Here is a 16,172-nt window from a genome sequence, read left to right on the forward strand (position 1 = left end):
TAGGTCCCACTTTTCTGCTTGGTACACAGGTTTTATCTTCCTTTTTTTGAAGGACAAAAAGTTATTCACTTTATTATTCTTTCCTTCGGGTATCCTTGTCTTTCTGTTTTTTATTAAAAACTCAAAAGTTCATTAATGTTGACGTTAAGCTTTTCTCACTTTTCCTCGCCTCCCTTTTCAGGATCGTGATTATTCCTTTTCTTGTATTTGCAGAGTTTGGTTTTAACAAGGATATCACATTTCAATTCTCAGCCCCCTTCTGAGATTATTTTCTCTTTCTCAGACTGTCAGTTCTCATTCAACAAGGATATTCTACTTGCATTCAACTCCCCTTCAAGGTTGGTATTGCCCTCCTCGTTGCCTTATCACAGTTCTAATTGTGCCTCCCCGGTCCTTCATTACATTCGATCTCATCAGAAATCCTCTTTGGGGATCTTGTGGGTCCAGTGACGGTTTGGTTTCTCCACTGCTCACCGACTTCCTGCTTATCGCTCCTCCTCTCGGTTATTCATAGTCTCGACGGGAGTCGCTGTTCGTTGCAGCTTCCCTGTGGCGGTATCGGCGTAATTTTGCAGGCCTGCTGCCCACAGTGATTCTCTCACGCTCACGCCACCACCAGTTCTCGACTCGCCCGACCCCCCCCCACCCCCCCTTCTACTCGTCCCCCCCCTTCTCAGGCTCTTCGTTACGTTGGCTTCACAGCTTTTTTTCTGCTGCTTCCCAACAGATTTGAATTTTCCCAGCTCTGTGTTCTCCTACAGCTCCGCCTCTTCCTAGGTTCACGTTACCAGGGGGGGACCGCCCCTCTTTTTTCTCGTCTCTTCGCTTTGTACTTGATGAGTTTTCCCCTTTCAATCCACTCGTCTCAGTCGATTGGTCACTTTTTCTTGAAGAGACAGTTTCTCTGTCTTTGGAATAATAGCATCGGTTATCTTCAGCCCAGTCCTGATAGTTGAGAGGATTTGATGGACCCATGTATGCCATCATGTTTACCTGTGACAAGAGTTCCGAACGGGAGCCCTTGACTCCTAAGGGGGAGTCTCTCCTTGTGGAGTCCCACTTGCCTGTACCCCTAGTGAGGGTGTTGTGAAGCAGGCTCACCTCCCTAGCCTCACAGGGGGAGGGAGGGGGAAGATGAAGGATTCCCCCCCACACCCCCTTGGGGAGAAGGGACAAATTCACTTGTTTCATCACATACCCATGCCCTTATGTTCTTTGTGTATAGGAAAGTGGCTTAGAAAATCTACATTTGCTTGCTCTTGAAACTTTCGATGTTCTACGGAAAAATAAAAAGGTTGCAATTTCAGAAACTATCTCATTACTCGGGCATTGGTATCTTTTTCAGAAGCTCATCCAAGTCAGAGGAGAATGGGCTGTAATGAGCCTACATTTTTGGCCAGTCGGGTAATATTCCAGATGTGTGACTGCTCATTTTAAGGCTTCTAATTCAGCTGTAGCATAGGATTGTTCCTTGGATATGTTTTTGACCTGTATATAATACCGGATGTTGCACTCTGTTGCATTCTTGTGAGAGCACAGCGCCCCATCCTACCTTGGATGCATCGGTCTGTAGTGAAGATTCTTTGTTGATGTCTGGCAATCCTAGCGGCAATTTCATTACACAGTTGGTTCTTTTAAGTGGTCAAACCTTGTTTGATCGTTCTTATCCCGTAGGAGTTTCTGGGGCTCAACGTTTTTAAGTTTGTCAGGTTAGCAGCTTTCGATGATTAGTAGAGGATAAATCGCATATAATGGCCGATTAACCCTAGGATAGCACGTAGGTCTCTCTTGGTCTTAGAGATGGGAGTTAGCTGTAAGGCTTTCACTTTTTCAGTCTGGTTGGATCAAACCATGCCCCATGAAGAATCCAAGATATTTGACTGCTGACTGAGCAAGATGACATTTTCATGGGTTAGCTGTTGGACCAAACTTCCTTAGAGCACGGGTGATTTCATATAGTTGGTGTATGTGCTCAGGCCAACTATCGCTATCAACCACAATGCTGGCTAAGTAGTTGCCACAGAATGCTGAATAAGGTTTTAACATGCGGTCCATCAGTCGCTGAAATGTGGCTAGTGCCCCATGAAGACCAAAAGGTACAACCTTGCATTGAAAGAGACCTTGTGGTGTTGAGAAGGCTGTTCATCAGAGCCCAACTTTTCAATCAGATCCTCAATTCTTGGCACTTGGTAGTTACCTAACACCGAGATTGAGTTGAGTTTTCTAAAGTCAATGCAGTTTTGCCACGACTGGTCTAGTTAAGCGACTAGCACAATAGGGGAGGACCATTGATTCTCAGAGGGCTCGATATCTGTCTTGAGCATCTTCTCCGTATCTGTGCTAATTATGTTCTTCCGAGCTTATGGGATTCAGTAGGGTTTTAGATTGACCGTTCTCCCTGCTCGGGTTCTAACATAAGGAAAAGATTTAGCAACCCTACCCAGTCGCTCAGAGAAGGCGTCGGAGGATTGTGTCAGAAGGTCATTGATATCACTCTGTTGTGATGGTGCTAGGTCAGGGGAAATGAAGGGTTTCTCGTTATTAGTGTCTGTTAGGAGAGTGGCCATGGTAACACTAGACTTCTCAGTGGGGTCTGTTCTCCATTTCTTAAGTAGGTTACTATGGTAAATTTGACTTGTCTGCTTTCTATCAGGCTGGGAAATTAGGTAGTTTAGTGGTCCTTTTCTTTCCAGTACCTGATATGGGCCATACCACTTGGAAACCATCTTGTTTTCTAAGGTGGGTAGGAGTACCAAGAAGGACTGTCCAACTGAAAATGTGCAGGGTGTGGTTTATTTTCGGCGGCCTGTTTCTTTTCTTGGGTGTGCGTTACATGTTTTTTAACAACTTCTCGTACCGTGGCCATGTAGCACCTTCATTTTTGTGCTGTTTGGGAGACTGTAAAGTACATCTTGGGATTCCCCCCCCCCCCCATAGAGAAGTTCAAATGGGGAATATCCTAGGGACGCCAGTGGAGTTTTTCTGACCGTGAACAATGCCCATGGGATCATCAAATCCCAGTTTATCCCATTTGTCTCTACCAGTTTTCAGAGTACGTCTGCTTTTATTTATTTATTGGGTGTTCATAATGCACTATACAGAAAATGGTGTTTCAAGGCGCAACAAGACAAAGGGGGTGGGGGGTTTGGGGGCGTTGGTGGGACAGGGATGAAGAAAAACAAACCTGGTCATACTAGGCTTTGTGACACTCGGATCGTGCAAGTGCAGTAACAAGAAGTACAAGGGAGTGGGGGAGTTTGTGCTGGTCAGAGCAGAATGTGCTAATGCAATTTTATGTATTGTAGCATTTATAGCAGCGCGCAAGACCCTCAGGTATCGCAGCGCTATTTACATTAGTGAACATTGTCAAGTTAAAGGAAGCATGCTTTGGCAGAGCCGCGCCCCATGGTACGGGGGAGGGGGGGGCTACATCCTATATGCAGATACAAATGGATAAAATGCAACCTTAGGATGGGTGCACAAAATGGGAAAGCCTCTCCTCAAGGTACGGGGTTACATAAATCTGCAGGTACAAATAGATAAAATGCGACATCAGGATGGGTGCACAAAATGGGAAACCCTCACCTCTTGGTACGGGGGGTGCTACATAAAATAGGCAGGTACACATAGGTAGTACAGCGCAGGGCTTAGTGTCAATGGGGTGGTTAAGGTAGGTTATGTACAAAGTACAGCACAGGGCTGAGAGTGTTAATCCGGTGGTTACGGTAGGTTCATTACAAAGTACAGCGCAGGGCAGTGTCCATCCGGTGGTTAAAGGTAATTAAATGACAAAACACAGCAGGTACAGAAAGGTAAGCAGCAGTATCATCGTGAGTGCACAACTATGAAGCATCAGGCACCTTCAAAAGTCCTGGAAAACCGTTATGTTTTTGGAATTTGGCACTGATATGCAGTCAGACTAAACACCTTTTTACAATAAGGTTTTCAATTATGTTATATTTGTTCTTACGAACGTGAGATTAAGAAAATAGCACTCCAATTAAAATCATGGCTTTAATTGTCATTTTAAAGTTTACAGTGTGGTCAATGTGCTTCAATTAAATATACATAAACCAGTTATGCTGGTGAAGTTCGGGGGTTGGTCAGGTAACAGCTATAAAAGGGTGAACATTAACATATTGGAATTAAAAATCAGTTCAGTGTTTTGTATTAACATAAGCAAATGATGGAAATAACCGTTCAAGCCTTTTACCAGCATACTAGTGTCCTTTTCAAAGCCGAAAGGACAAGCAATTACAAGATTAATCTGAAAGCCCTTTGCAAAGTAGTGACTAGTCACTCAAGATATCGGAGACCTTTAAAAATACACTCCATTTGAGGTCAAGGGGCAGAACAGTGAGGAGAGGAACACTCATTCTCGCTTTGCTGTTATAAGCCGAAACTCCCATTAATTAAAATCAAAATTAACAGATGCATCTATTTTGAGCTAGATAATCAGTACACAGTAACACAAAAGGACATCTTAAAAAGGGAAATGTGTATACTATAATACAAGTCCAATTAGGAAACGTCAAAATGGCTCATGTCTGTGCTTGCTTCGTGATCATGCCCTGCGGTGGAGTTACAGGTCGGTTGGCATTTGGTTTTTTCTTCTCTGAAAGTTTGAAGATCTGAAAAGAGCACATTAATGTTTCGTCCATGCTCATCATGGCCCCTGCATTATCAAATTCTCCACAGTAGCTTGGAGCAGATAATAAGTTTACAAGCTGACTTTTTGCAAAGAACTCGTACCGGCTTTTGGTGAGCTCTACATAGAAGATCCAAGTTGTGTTTTTGGAGAATCTTTGCGACGACTTCAGCTCCAAAAGTGAAGGAAACTCCCATATCATTTTCACCCCATCCCAAAACATCCTTGTCTGGATAAGACCACAACAGATCACACAGGAGACTCTGATCTGGCACATCTGTAGGCAGCATCATTTGTCTGAAAGACTGCCATGACAGCAGAAAATCTTCTCATCTACAGTTGCTGCAATTGGCAAACAGTTCGATCAGTCTGTGAAGGTTTTCCATAGCTTGATGTTCTAACAACTACAGAGTACTGGCCACGCAACATCAGCAGAAGGCTGATTCCAATAGTGAGGCCTACTCCTTACTGTTAATAAATACCAAATCCCTACCGGCTCATGCTGCGGAAATTAATTTCATATTGGCTGACCGCCGTCCGGCTATATTATTCCTAACCGAAACCTGGTTGCAGGAAAGCTCAGCTCCTGCTCTCACTCAGGCCATTCCTGATGGCTATAAAATTATCCATCTGGCCTGCCCGGCCCACAACATGGTGGGGGCGCTTGCTGTTTTTAATGCAGATTTTGCCTTGACTCAACAGTGTTGTCTTCACTCCTCCTTTGCAGAGGTTTTGCTATTGAGTTGGGTGATTTCCCCTACTTTTTCCTGTCATTTTCTTTTAATTGATCACCCTACCGGGTTGTATACTGGGCTATTAGAACCACTTGTTGATCTTGTAGCCGAGCTTCATATTAAATGTAAGCACCTGATTGTGCTGAGTGATTTAAAGCTTAAATTTAACGCCCCTAGAGCTCCTGCTCTTGATGCCTTCTTTTCCAGTCTTATGGATCTGGATCTTTACCAGCATGTGCTAGGCCCTACCCATAATCTAGGGAATACTCTAGATATAGTGTTTGCTAATAAAACTCTTCTTGCCTTTCAATTGGCTGAGCCAATTCTATGGACAGATCACTATTTAGTGACCTGCTCACTTCTGCCAATTCAACAGCAGCCTAAAATGCTTCTGGCTAGAGTTTGGCAACAGGCTTGGCGCCTGGCTAATCTTCAAACGCTAGCATCATCCATTAAAACTAAATGTGCAGCGGCTTCAGCCTCTTCATTGTCACTTCTGGCCACTTCTTTTTCAGCAGCAGCTGATGAAGTGGCCCTATGCGGCTTACACAAGAGCTGAAGTTGGCTAGACTGCAGCTTAGACAAGCCAAACGCAAATGGCGCTGTAATTATGACCCACAGCTGAGGTCCGTGTATAAAGCTAGCTCCACAGCCTATTCTGCTGCGATTACTGCAGCAAAAAAATCTCATTTTGCCCTGAAAATTGAAACCTCTTTGGGTCAAACCAAAACCCTTTTTGCAGTGGTCCAGTCTTTATCTTCCTTGTCTAACTGCCTACCCACGGTTAAGCCAACTCGGGAGTTGTGCGACTCTTTATCTCAGTTTTTCATTAGGAAAATTGAGAATATCCGCGCGACTATTCCTGTGAACACTCTTCCGGTTACTAATGCCCGATCCTTGGTAACTTTCCCTCGGATGCAGCTATTGATGCCTCACAACCAGGCTGGTCCTCCTTACCTCTCTTCACTGAAGAGTCAGCCCTTAAGGCCCTTCTCCAGATTAAATCTAGTGCACCCTCTGATGTGGTGCCATTAAGGGGTTTGAAGGAGATGACACCAGACCTTTTAGGGGTGATTACGGAGGCCGTTAATGCCTCCTGCCAAGCAGGGTTTATTCCATCTCAATTAAAGGCTGCAACGGTTATTCCACTTCTAAAAAAGCCTTCCCTGGATTCTTCCATACAAGCTAATTTCCGGCCAATTTCTCTTTTACCTGCCCTCATGAAACTTCTTGAATCACTGGTGACTCTTCTGTCTTCCTTTCTCGAGCTTTCCGACTGTCTTGACCCGGCCCAGTCTGGCTTTAGGCCAGGCAGGGGTACTGAGCAGCCTAGTTTCTGTACAGGATGATATGGCCAGGCTGGTGGATGCGGGAGCTGTCAGAGCCCTGATTATTATTAGATCTGTCAGCGGCCTTCGACACGGTTTACCATCCTATGCTGCTATCCCACCTGGTTCAAACTGGCAGATCCGGTGAAGTCCTGGCTTGGTTCTCTTCCTTTCTTAAGGATAGATCTCAATCCCTTTTGTTCTCTTCTTTTCTTTCTAAATCTTCCGATGTCACTTGTAGTGTACCTCAGGGATCCGCTTTATCACCCATTCTCTTTAACATATGCATCTGGGCCTTAGTTTTCCTCATTCGCGCCTTCGGCGTCCGGTGCTATTCGTATGCCGACGAAACCCAGATCCTGATCCGATTTAGATCTCGATCGGGCTGAGGTGTCATCTTGCCTTCATAAGTGCCTGACAGCCGTGGGGGAGTGGATGGGCCGTAACTGGCTAAAGTTGAATGGGGACAAAACTGAGGTGCTGGTGGTGGGCTCTCCTCCTGACCCATCACTTTGGATTTCAAGTTTTTGGCCTTCCTCCTTGGCTCCTCTTCCCGTGCCTGCTGTGAAGGTAAAGAATCTGGGAGTCATTATGACAGCCACTATCGATGGAAGCCCCAATCTCATCTATTTGTCAGACTGGGTTCTTCCACCTGAAAATCCTTCGGCAAGTCCCATTTTATACCACCTCCCTTGTGGCCACTGGAAGTGTCTGCAATGGTATCCAGTCGATTGGATTATTGTAATTCCTTTATCTTGCTCAGCCTATGGACTGATACTCTAGCGCCTCCAGAAATGTGCAGCTCGGGTAGCGACGGGCGCACCGCATGGTGTCCATATTGCCCCAGTCGTCTCCATTGGCTACCAATAGCCCATCGTATTGACATAAAAGCACTCTGTATTGTTCATCGAGTGCTCCATGGGCAGGGAGCGGAGTACTTGCGCTCCAAATTTTCTCGCCATCTCCCCACCTTTTCTGAGACCTGAGTCAGCTGGTTTGCTCTGTGTAGCATCATTTCGCCGCTCCTGATTGGGTGGACAGGCCTTCTCTGTTGCAGCAGCACGGCTATGGAACAAGCTGCCAGTCGAACTTAAAGTTCTATAACCATCTGGCCTTTAGGAAAGCTTTAAAAACACACTTTTTTTTTTTTTTTAAAAACTATGGTGAATAATGTGTTCTGGGTTCTCAGGCTGTGATCAGGGTTCTCCTTTCCTCTCTAGTGCCATGATGCCCTTGGGCGACTGTGCGCTTTGCAAGTAGTGTTAACATTGCATAACACAACATTCATCATAAAATCCATATATTCTGTTGAGACTAGCACATTCATGATTGCGTCGGTGAAGAAAGAAGTCCTCTGGATATTTAATTTTGTATACCAGCAGGAGGCAGATCGTTTCCAAAGACTGTTTCCCTCTGTCCACATAGTCTCCCAAGAATAGGTAGTTGCTCTCAGGTGGGAAAACTCCATATTTGAGAGCCCAAGTAAGTCCTAATATTGCCCATCGATGTCACCACCTATTTTAAGTGGTGCTTCAAGCTCCAGTAGAATCTGCTAACTAAGGAACATTTCCACAGACTTCAGGCACAGTCCTTGAATTTCATTTTCTTGAAGTTGAACATTTTTGCCAGGTTTTGATCCTTGAACTTCCAGTAAGCGCTGGATAATGCCTGTGATGTGCATCTTGTCAACATAGGCCACTATGGAGAGGAGCACCTGGGTAGGAAGTGGACGCAAGCAACACAAAATGCTGGTAGTCTGAAGGCTGTCAGCAGGGACCAGGTGACAGCTCGCAGAATTTAGGCACAGGTGAACCCCTCCACCAAGCCCGCTTTCCAGCCAGGATCAAAGATGAAACCACCTACTAACCTGTCGGTTTGGGCATGGTACACAGACGTTTTTAAGGTCTTGATGGAAGCCTCTGTCACCTCCTGCATAAATTGAGACGTAAAGGTGGTACCTCGGTTGGTGTGGAATGTTTTTTTTTTTTTTTTTTTTTTTTTTGATTGAAATCCCTACTCTCGAGAGGAGAGGTAGCATGCTTTAGGATTTGTTGCGTTGTACTACGCAACGGAAAAGCCTCGGCATAGCGAGTAGCATAGTCTAGGATTACCAAGATAAAACAATTTCCCAGGTTGGGTATGTCTAATGGTCCCACTATATCCACTGCAATCCTTGAGAAAAGTGACATCTATGATGGGTAATGGTTGCAATTGGGCACTTGGATGTGGGTTGGTTACTGTTTTCTGACACATCTCGCATGTCAGGACGACATCTTTCAATATCAGTAAATATTCAGGGCCAATAGAACCTAGGGATGATTTGACTTTGAGTCTTTCCCACTCCCTGATGAGCCGCTGTTAAATGAGTGGGCGAGCTCCAATACGATTCGATGAGGACTACGAGAAATCACTAGTTTTTGACACACCCCGTCTGGGGTTGTATCACCCAGGTACAATAGACAATTTAAGAAGCTGGGTCTAGTTTGATTGCATCCGTCCTCTTCTGTGGTTACCCTTGCAGAGGCCACAAAAACAAACACCAGGTATTGCTACCTGATAGCCCTATAGTGCACTCCTCACAGGATATATAATACCTAAAAAAAATAATAAAAAAAAAACAAGTTGCCAAGGTTTCCCCTGACAAAAATGTTTTTCAATTTCTCATCGATTTATAAATACACTTGCATAGTAACTAAGACTAGCCGTGCAGATTGCTTCAATAATAACATTTTATAAACAAAAAAATGTAAGTCCAAAAGTTAAACGGGTTAATCAAAAACCACACAATGCACAGTGCTTGTGTAGGAATAGGGGAATTTCCTTCAATCTACACAACCAAAGAGTTTTCCTTCAGTTCAAACAAACAGTAGTGTTCATGTTGGGGCCAATATGCAAATCATTGACCCAAAAGGCACATGATACACTGCATGAATTAACAATTTCGGCTAATCCAAAAAACACTCCTTTCAGAAATTATCAATGCCGACGCGTTTCAGATTTAACAAAATCCATCTTCAGGGCTAGAAGTGTTTAGTTCCATATCCTGTTCAATTCTGAATTTTTCATGTTTAGCCCTAAAGAGATAGAAATATCCTAATTTTAGTCCTATTTAAGTTAAGTGTGATACACTATGATATCTCACATAATTATTTTGGAATAACAGTACTAACCTGATCTCCACAGGGTGGGCAGTATAAAGTGCTCCTACCTGTGTATTAAATAGAGTGGATTAACATTGTGGATTCACCAGAGTCTAATTTTAAAAGATACAAGTAAAATAAACATATGTCATCACTTACCTGGTAGAAGACTTTCGTCAGACTCCCGGGTAGTGAAAAGTGCAGGGGGCAACTCTCACTCTGGGAACTCTAATGAGTAAGAAATAAAAGAAAGGAAAGGATATTCAAAAATCCTTTCTAGTATAGCTGTCATATCGCAACATTTAATTCTTGTCCGGGTAATGTTTATAATATGTCTCTTCATGTCCTAGGTATTGCGCATATGCTAAGTGTTATAATAACATCAATAAAGAGTGGGCCTAAGCAAATGTCTTCATATAGACCGTAGCACTCTGCAGTGATGCGCACTATGTGAAACTGTGTGGAGAGAGTGTGGCTAAGGGAGAGCTACCTCCCCATTAGATTAAACTTGTGGCGATCCGTGTAAATGGTGCCGTGCAGTTGCACAGAGAAATTATCCTGTGCGGTGCGGGTACCAGCCCCAGCCAAGCCGCTTACCTTGTTGGTTCACAGAGAACACTGCTGAGCCACCCGTCTGCAAGACGAGCCCCTCGGCTCTCAGGAAGGTTTATGGTTTCCATGGAGGTGACTCTCGCGTGCCTCGCCTCCATGGGCACCATCTTGAATGAGGACTAGTCTTCGCACCCCACGTATGTGCCCGAAGACACGTAGTAACCTGGGCACGCTCCAGTGGTATGGAGGGTATTCAAAGGAATACCCATTCATACAGATGTGTAGAGGGAATTTAGAGGAAATATCTATAAATACAGGTGTGTGTGTGAGGGGACATCCAATCGCGGAGTTGTCCCCATCATATCGTCCGTGTATAGACGTGCACAGGATCGTTGGGCATGTTAATAGGACCAGGTCCAGAGGATCTAGGTAAAATATAATATGTTAGCGTGTGTGCAAACAGAGGGACAAACTTCGCAGTGGCAGACACAATTCTGCAAACTACGCTTTGCCCCACCGATCGCATACATTTCCAAAACATGGTACAAGGTAGGACACCTGACAGATGTCAGTTGGGCCTTGCAGAGGCCTCAGTCAGCACTGGGTTGGCTTTCTGGGCAAAGAATAGGTCGGGTAAGGGGGCAACCTCTTCTGTTTGTTCGGGTATTGCGTTATCATTTGTGAGATCTGCTTCCCCAAAAACCTTTGATCCCCTGTCTGTTTCGGAATGGTTTTCTACCTCTTGTGGAATGGGAACAAAGCCTTTTCAAGGATCCTTTGTGCCACCATTTCCCATTCCTTAACAGTATAAGGGTTGCTTGCACAATTGTGTAAGAGTACCTTAATATCTCTTCGAAGTCTGGATCTATGATTCCCTTCCATAATACCCAGCCCATGTCTCCAAGTCAACTCTTACTTTGAGGCTAGTCTAATATAGGTTCTGTAAGGAACTCATGGTGGCAACAGTAAAGACACACAAGTGATCACAGTTCACGGGTGTTTATCAAACTGTATGCGGGTTGGAAAAACGCCTAATCTAAATCTAAGATGGGAGCAAGCGTAGACCATCAAATGAAAATAAGTCCGTCCTAGTAGCGCTGTGTTAAATCAAAAGGGCCTATACAAAGAAACCTATTAACAAACCTAACAACTAATACAAAAAGGGTGGGGCATGGTTTTCAAGAAAGGAAAGAAGTGTTCACAAAGGTTATTCAGGATGCAGTAGCTTGGATCTCCCTTCCCCATGTTTTGAGCATGGGATAAGATGGGATCTTGGAGCAGAGCACACACTCAAGCTTTTCCAGCACAAGTAGACAGTTCCACTTGCAGCTATCAGAACCATCGATGGCCAAGTCTCATTTCTCTTAAAAAGTCCTTGCCTTTGAAGGCCTGACGTATTCAACAACAAAACAAAGGTTCCGTCAACAAAACGAGTTTGTTTCCTGGTTTTATTTAGGGTGAGGATTCTATATCCCTTGGTCCCCCTCTTCTGGGCGCTGAACCCTGTTCCTCGTGGTCTTGGGTGATGGGTTTTTACTCCTTGGATCTCCCTCTTCCGGGTTTGGATCCTAAAACATTTCTTATAGATATCATGGCCCCTGGGGTTATGGTTTCCTGGTCCTGCGGGCCTGATAGGTTTATCACAAAAAACAGCAAATTAACAGGTTCTGTTGTATGTATTTCTCGGGTGGTGGATTCACCCCCGGGTCCCCCTCTTCCGGGCGCTGACCCTTTGCGAATTGTACTCCACCAATCAAATTACAGCGCTTTCTCTTAATGGACTTTGGGTGGTGGCTTCACCCCTGGATCTCCCTTGTTAGGCTCTGACTCCTCTCGATTGTCCTCCACCGGGTTCACTATGGCTTTCCTTCCTTCACAGCTCTTAATGTCTTCTTAAACAGTTCTAGTGTACATCCCTTGGCCGGGTGGACTCTTCTCAACACACTTTTTCTTGAGACTTTGGACTTTGCCCCCTTCTCATCAGCATCCCTCTTCCGGGTTCACACTTGCCAACTTACCCTTCACATTCACTTTCAATGTTCAAGGATTCTCATGTGGTGGGCTTCACTTCCCATGCTTTCTTTTATAGTTCGTAGATTAAAGGCTTCTGCCTGTACAGGGATTTTGCTTGACTTCCCGTGTGACCCCTTTGACCTATCTTGGTGACTCTCCTTCGGCCTTCTGGTATCTATAATTTTACTTAGATAGGGAAAGTGACACGTGGGGTATTTGTAATGTAATGGGCAGTTAACTAAATGTACTCCTCAGTTTCTCATAGTCCAGTACTCCTTACAGAACACTATTCTGAAACAATTTATTTTGTGCCCGCCCCCCCAGGGTCTCTTTACCTGCCCTGAAGAAGGCGCTTATGGATGCCATCACTGCTGGCATGCCGAAATGTGCATTTATGCCCAGAAGACTTAACATTAACATGCTTAACATCTGAGATGGTGTCTTCTATGTCCCACAAGTCATCTTGTCTATCCTGGCTATACAACGGTTTATAAAACCTCTGAAATATACTATTGATCTTGCGTTGAGACCACCACAATTCTCTGCACTCGTCTACCAGCTCGTTGATCATGATGTGCTTCCCTGCCTTACGACAAAACCAGGCTTGCAATATGGCAGGGTTATCTCTCTGATGATGTACTGTTCATTGTACTTCACATAGTTATATCTGCCGTGTCTTTCCCAATCTTCTATGCAGTTCTGTCTGAGTGCGTAGAGTTTTTTCCTCTTTTTATTGTGTACTCTACAAGTGTTTAATCGTCACTTGTGATTCAGACAGGCTCCCGCTTAACCCCTCCTGCTTTGGCCATTGCCTGGCCCCTCACCACCACTCTAACCGCCTCCCACAGAGTACTGCAGTTGCCCACACTACTCTTGTTAATCCTAGAATACTCCCCCCATTTTATTTCCCATGTGTTCTTGTAAGGGCCCGTCTTGGAGAGCTTCTGCCCCACGTCTGTTTGGACTGGCGGAAGGGTCGTACCTATTATCCAATTTAAACGGAGGCGAGTGGTCCGAAAGCATCCTTCCTTCCTTCGTATGTGCCCCTTGCAAATTCTCTGACCTGATGAGTCCGGTGAAGAGGTAATATGAGTGTATACATATTCCTACGTCTGTCCCCTTTCCTCCATACTTGTGGGACATTCAGTCCTTGGGGACGGGACTGGAGCACTTTTGTAAAAAAGCATCAAACATTGTGTTTTAGTCCTTCCTCTATTTTTACGCGGGCCACTACACGTGACCGTAACCCCACCCTCCTGAGCTCCGCCCTGCACATCGCCCTTCAGTCCTTTTCTCCGCGCAGTCTGGGCTGGACGCACTAGCATCACCGGGAATTTTTTCTTTATTCCCTTGGTCCTTCCTCCTGCTCCGGTTCCACTGTCATCTAGTCCTCCGCCTATGCCGGAGCATCTGGGATTTGTGTCCTGTTCTTCCTGCGGAGGTCGTTTCGCGAGGGCGGATCCCCATTCTGACTGGAGTGTCTAGGCCCGGAACATCGTTGGGACTCCTGTTTTTACTGCGACTCCCTCTCCATCCGGGCACTCCAGTCGTCTTCTTCAGTGGGAGGAGGTTTTTCAATGCGTTCCTCCACCACATTTGCAGCTCTTCATTGATGAGAAGAAGAAACGCCTGGTACTTTACTTTTTAGGGCGCCCCAGCCAGGGGACTCCTTCCCGGGGTCTTCCAGGGCCGGGAGGGGCTCGAGTAGCTCTGTTTCCAGGGGCATCCATGAGGTGCCTCGCAAGGGGCCTAATAGGCACACCAGAGGTTCCTCTGAGGGTTCCTGCAGTGGGCCTGCCAAAACCGGACATTGTTCTGAGGTTCCCCGTTTGGGTGCTAAAGTTCAGCCCAGTTCATCTTGGGCTCTGGATACTGGGTCTCACCATGAAGTCCGTTTCTGGAGCTTTCCACACAGAGTCACGTCTTGAGGTCCCTCTTGAGGGAGCTATACATCTCGGGTTAGTTCCTGAGGTTCCTCTTCTGGGGGCTAAATACAGTACCAACAGTTGAGGGATCCTCTTTGAGGGTCCGGTCGGTGAGGTACATTCATCAACCGTCCCACACTCAACATATGGTGGTACCGGTTCTGTCGAGGGGGGGTGAAGAAGACGGTCACGCACCACAATCCTTCGTGTACCGGCTCGGTCGAGGTTCCGCCTCTGGAGGCTAATTCTGGAACAGTACCTTGGATGTCCAGTAAACATCCTAGACCTGCCAGCACCGGCTCGGCCGAGGATCCTTGTTTCAAGACTAAGTGTAAGTCCCTTGCCTCACTTTCTTCTGTGACGCAGTTCGCCTCAGGTGTCAACAAAATGGCAGCTCAACCCCCCCCGCTCCCTGTCGGCCATTTTGGATACCTCTTACATCAACGTTAACGGCAGCTGGTGCTGGGTGCATTCCTTATGGCGCTGAGCAGTCTTTCCCACGCTACGTGGACAACAAAAACCCATTCCGCTCTTCATAGATTGGCGTGCTCGGGTACCGCTGCCTCATAGTCTCGCCCCCCCCCCCCAACCCCCCGGTTCTGCACTTCTTATCTGTGGACCCAGCCGGTGGTGGACCTTCCTGCAAGAGCGGCCTCTACCAACTCCAGCGCCTAGACTTTCATCTGAGGATGCATTTTTTGGGAAATTGGTGGAGGGAGCCACTCGTCAGACCGGGCCCATTACTTGTACCCAATACCCAGTGGATCAGTCTTGGGCTCTCCCCTGTAGGGTGGTGCAGTGCCTTTTGGCAGTGTTCCCAGACTTAAGGTTTAAGGTGGTGCGCTAGATCTTTGGGTCTCCAGTTTAAACAAAACCTTGTATTCTGGGCCTCAATGGTCAGTCGTCCATCTGTGCTTTACTGGTTTCCCTCTGCCGTCTCGGTTGCATGCTTCTACTCTCTTCGGTACTGCACGCAGCTCGGCTGCCTTCTCTGTGCTGTCTTCTGCAGGCTGCCCTGTCTGGATCATGGTCCTCTGCAGGTGCTTCACACTTATCCCTGCGGTGTCTCGACTGCAGTCCTTGGTTGGGCCCTGGCTCAGTATGTACTTGTGTGCTGGCAACGCCAGTCCCCTCAGTGCCTGTATACAGTGGGCACTTCGCCCCACATCCTAACTCTTGTGGGTGCGTTGCCTAGTCGCATGTTGGCTTTTTGATCATGCCCTGCTACAGATTTTAGCTGCACTAGTTTGTGTAAGGCCTCCGCTCTCTGGCACGGCTTGCGGCTCAGCCGCTTGCTCATCTTGCCTCACTCTCTTTCTTGGGAGCCTTGTCATAGGTGCGATACTTGGTGAGGATTTCCTGCTAATTCTTGCGGTATCTCGACCACTGCTGTCTGCTTCCCAGTACTGGTCACGAGCACTGAGTGCTCCTGAGCTGTCAAACGAGACTGCGACTCCCTCAGCACTCCTACACCATCGACACTCCGCCCGCCATCTTGCTTCTCGTGGGCGCTGTGTGCTGGATCTCACCTCTCTGCTTCAAACGCCAATGTTACTTGTCCTGTCGCTGCAAAAGAGGGTACTCTGGTGCCGCTTGATGTAAAGTTGTGTTGATCAAAAGTTCACACAGTAAGCTAATCGGTAGGCCAGGATCTTTCGGCAGCTTGACGGTACCTGTCTTCTCTACAGGACTGCTGGCCACGCCCCTCGCATGTTGATGCTAAGGTAGAGGGTGTTTGGCAGAATGCTTTTATCTAGCTCAGGGTTAGTCAACCTGTCATCCTCCAGATTTTTTCCCATCGGCTCAAGCTGGCATAGTCACTGGTGAGGGAT

At 46.3% G+C, this 16,172-nt stretch overlaps 1 protein-coding gene and 1 pseudogene across 4 annotated transcripts in view; one reads left to right on the forward strand and one right to left on the reverse strand.

Annotated features, from left to right (window-relative positions):
- The window catches only part of SACM1L (SAC1 like phosphatidylinositide phosphatase), a 1,165,903-nt gene that overhangs the window by 112,090 nt on the left and 1,037,641 nt on the right, over positions 1-16,172 (forward strand). The window lies entirely within an intron of this gene.
- Positions 4,413-8,391, reverse strand: LOC138481726 (serine/threonine-protein phosphatase PP1-gamma catalytic subunit A-like; annotated as a pseudogene).

This window comes from Ambystoma mexicanum, chromosome 5p (genome assembly GCF_040938575.1).
Source record: "Ambystoma mexicanum isolate Mex_15411 chromosome 5p, UKY_AmexF1_1, whole genome shotgun sequence".
NCBI classification, from domain to species: Eukaryota; Metazoa; Chordata; class Amphibia; order Caudata; family Ambystomatidae; genus Ambystoma; species Ambystoma mexicanum.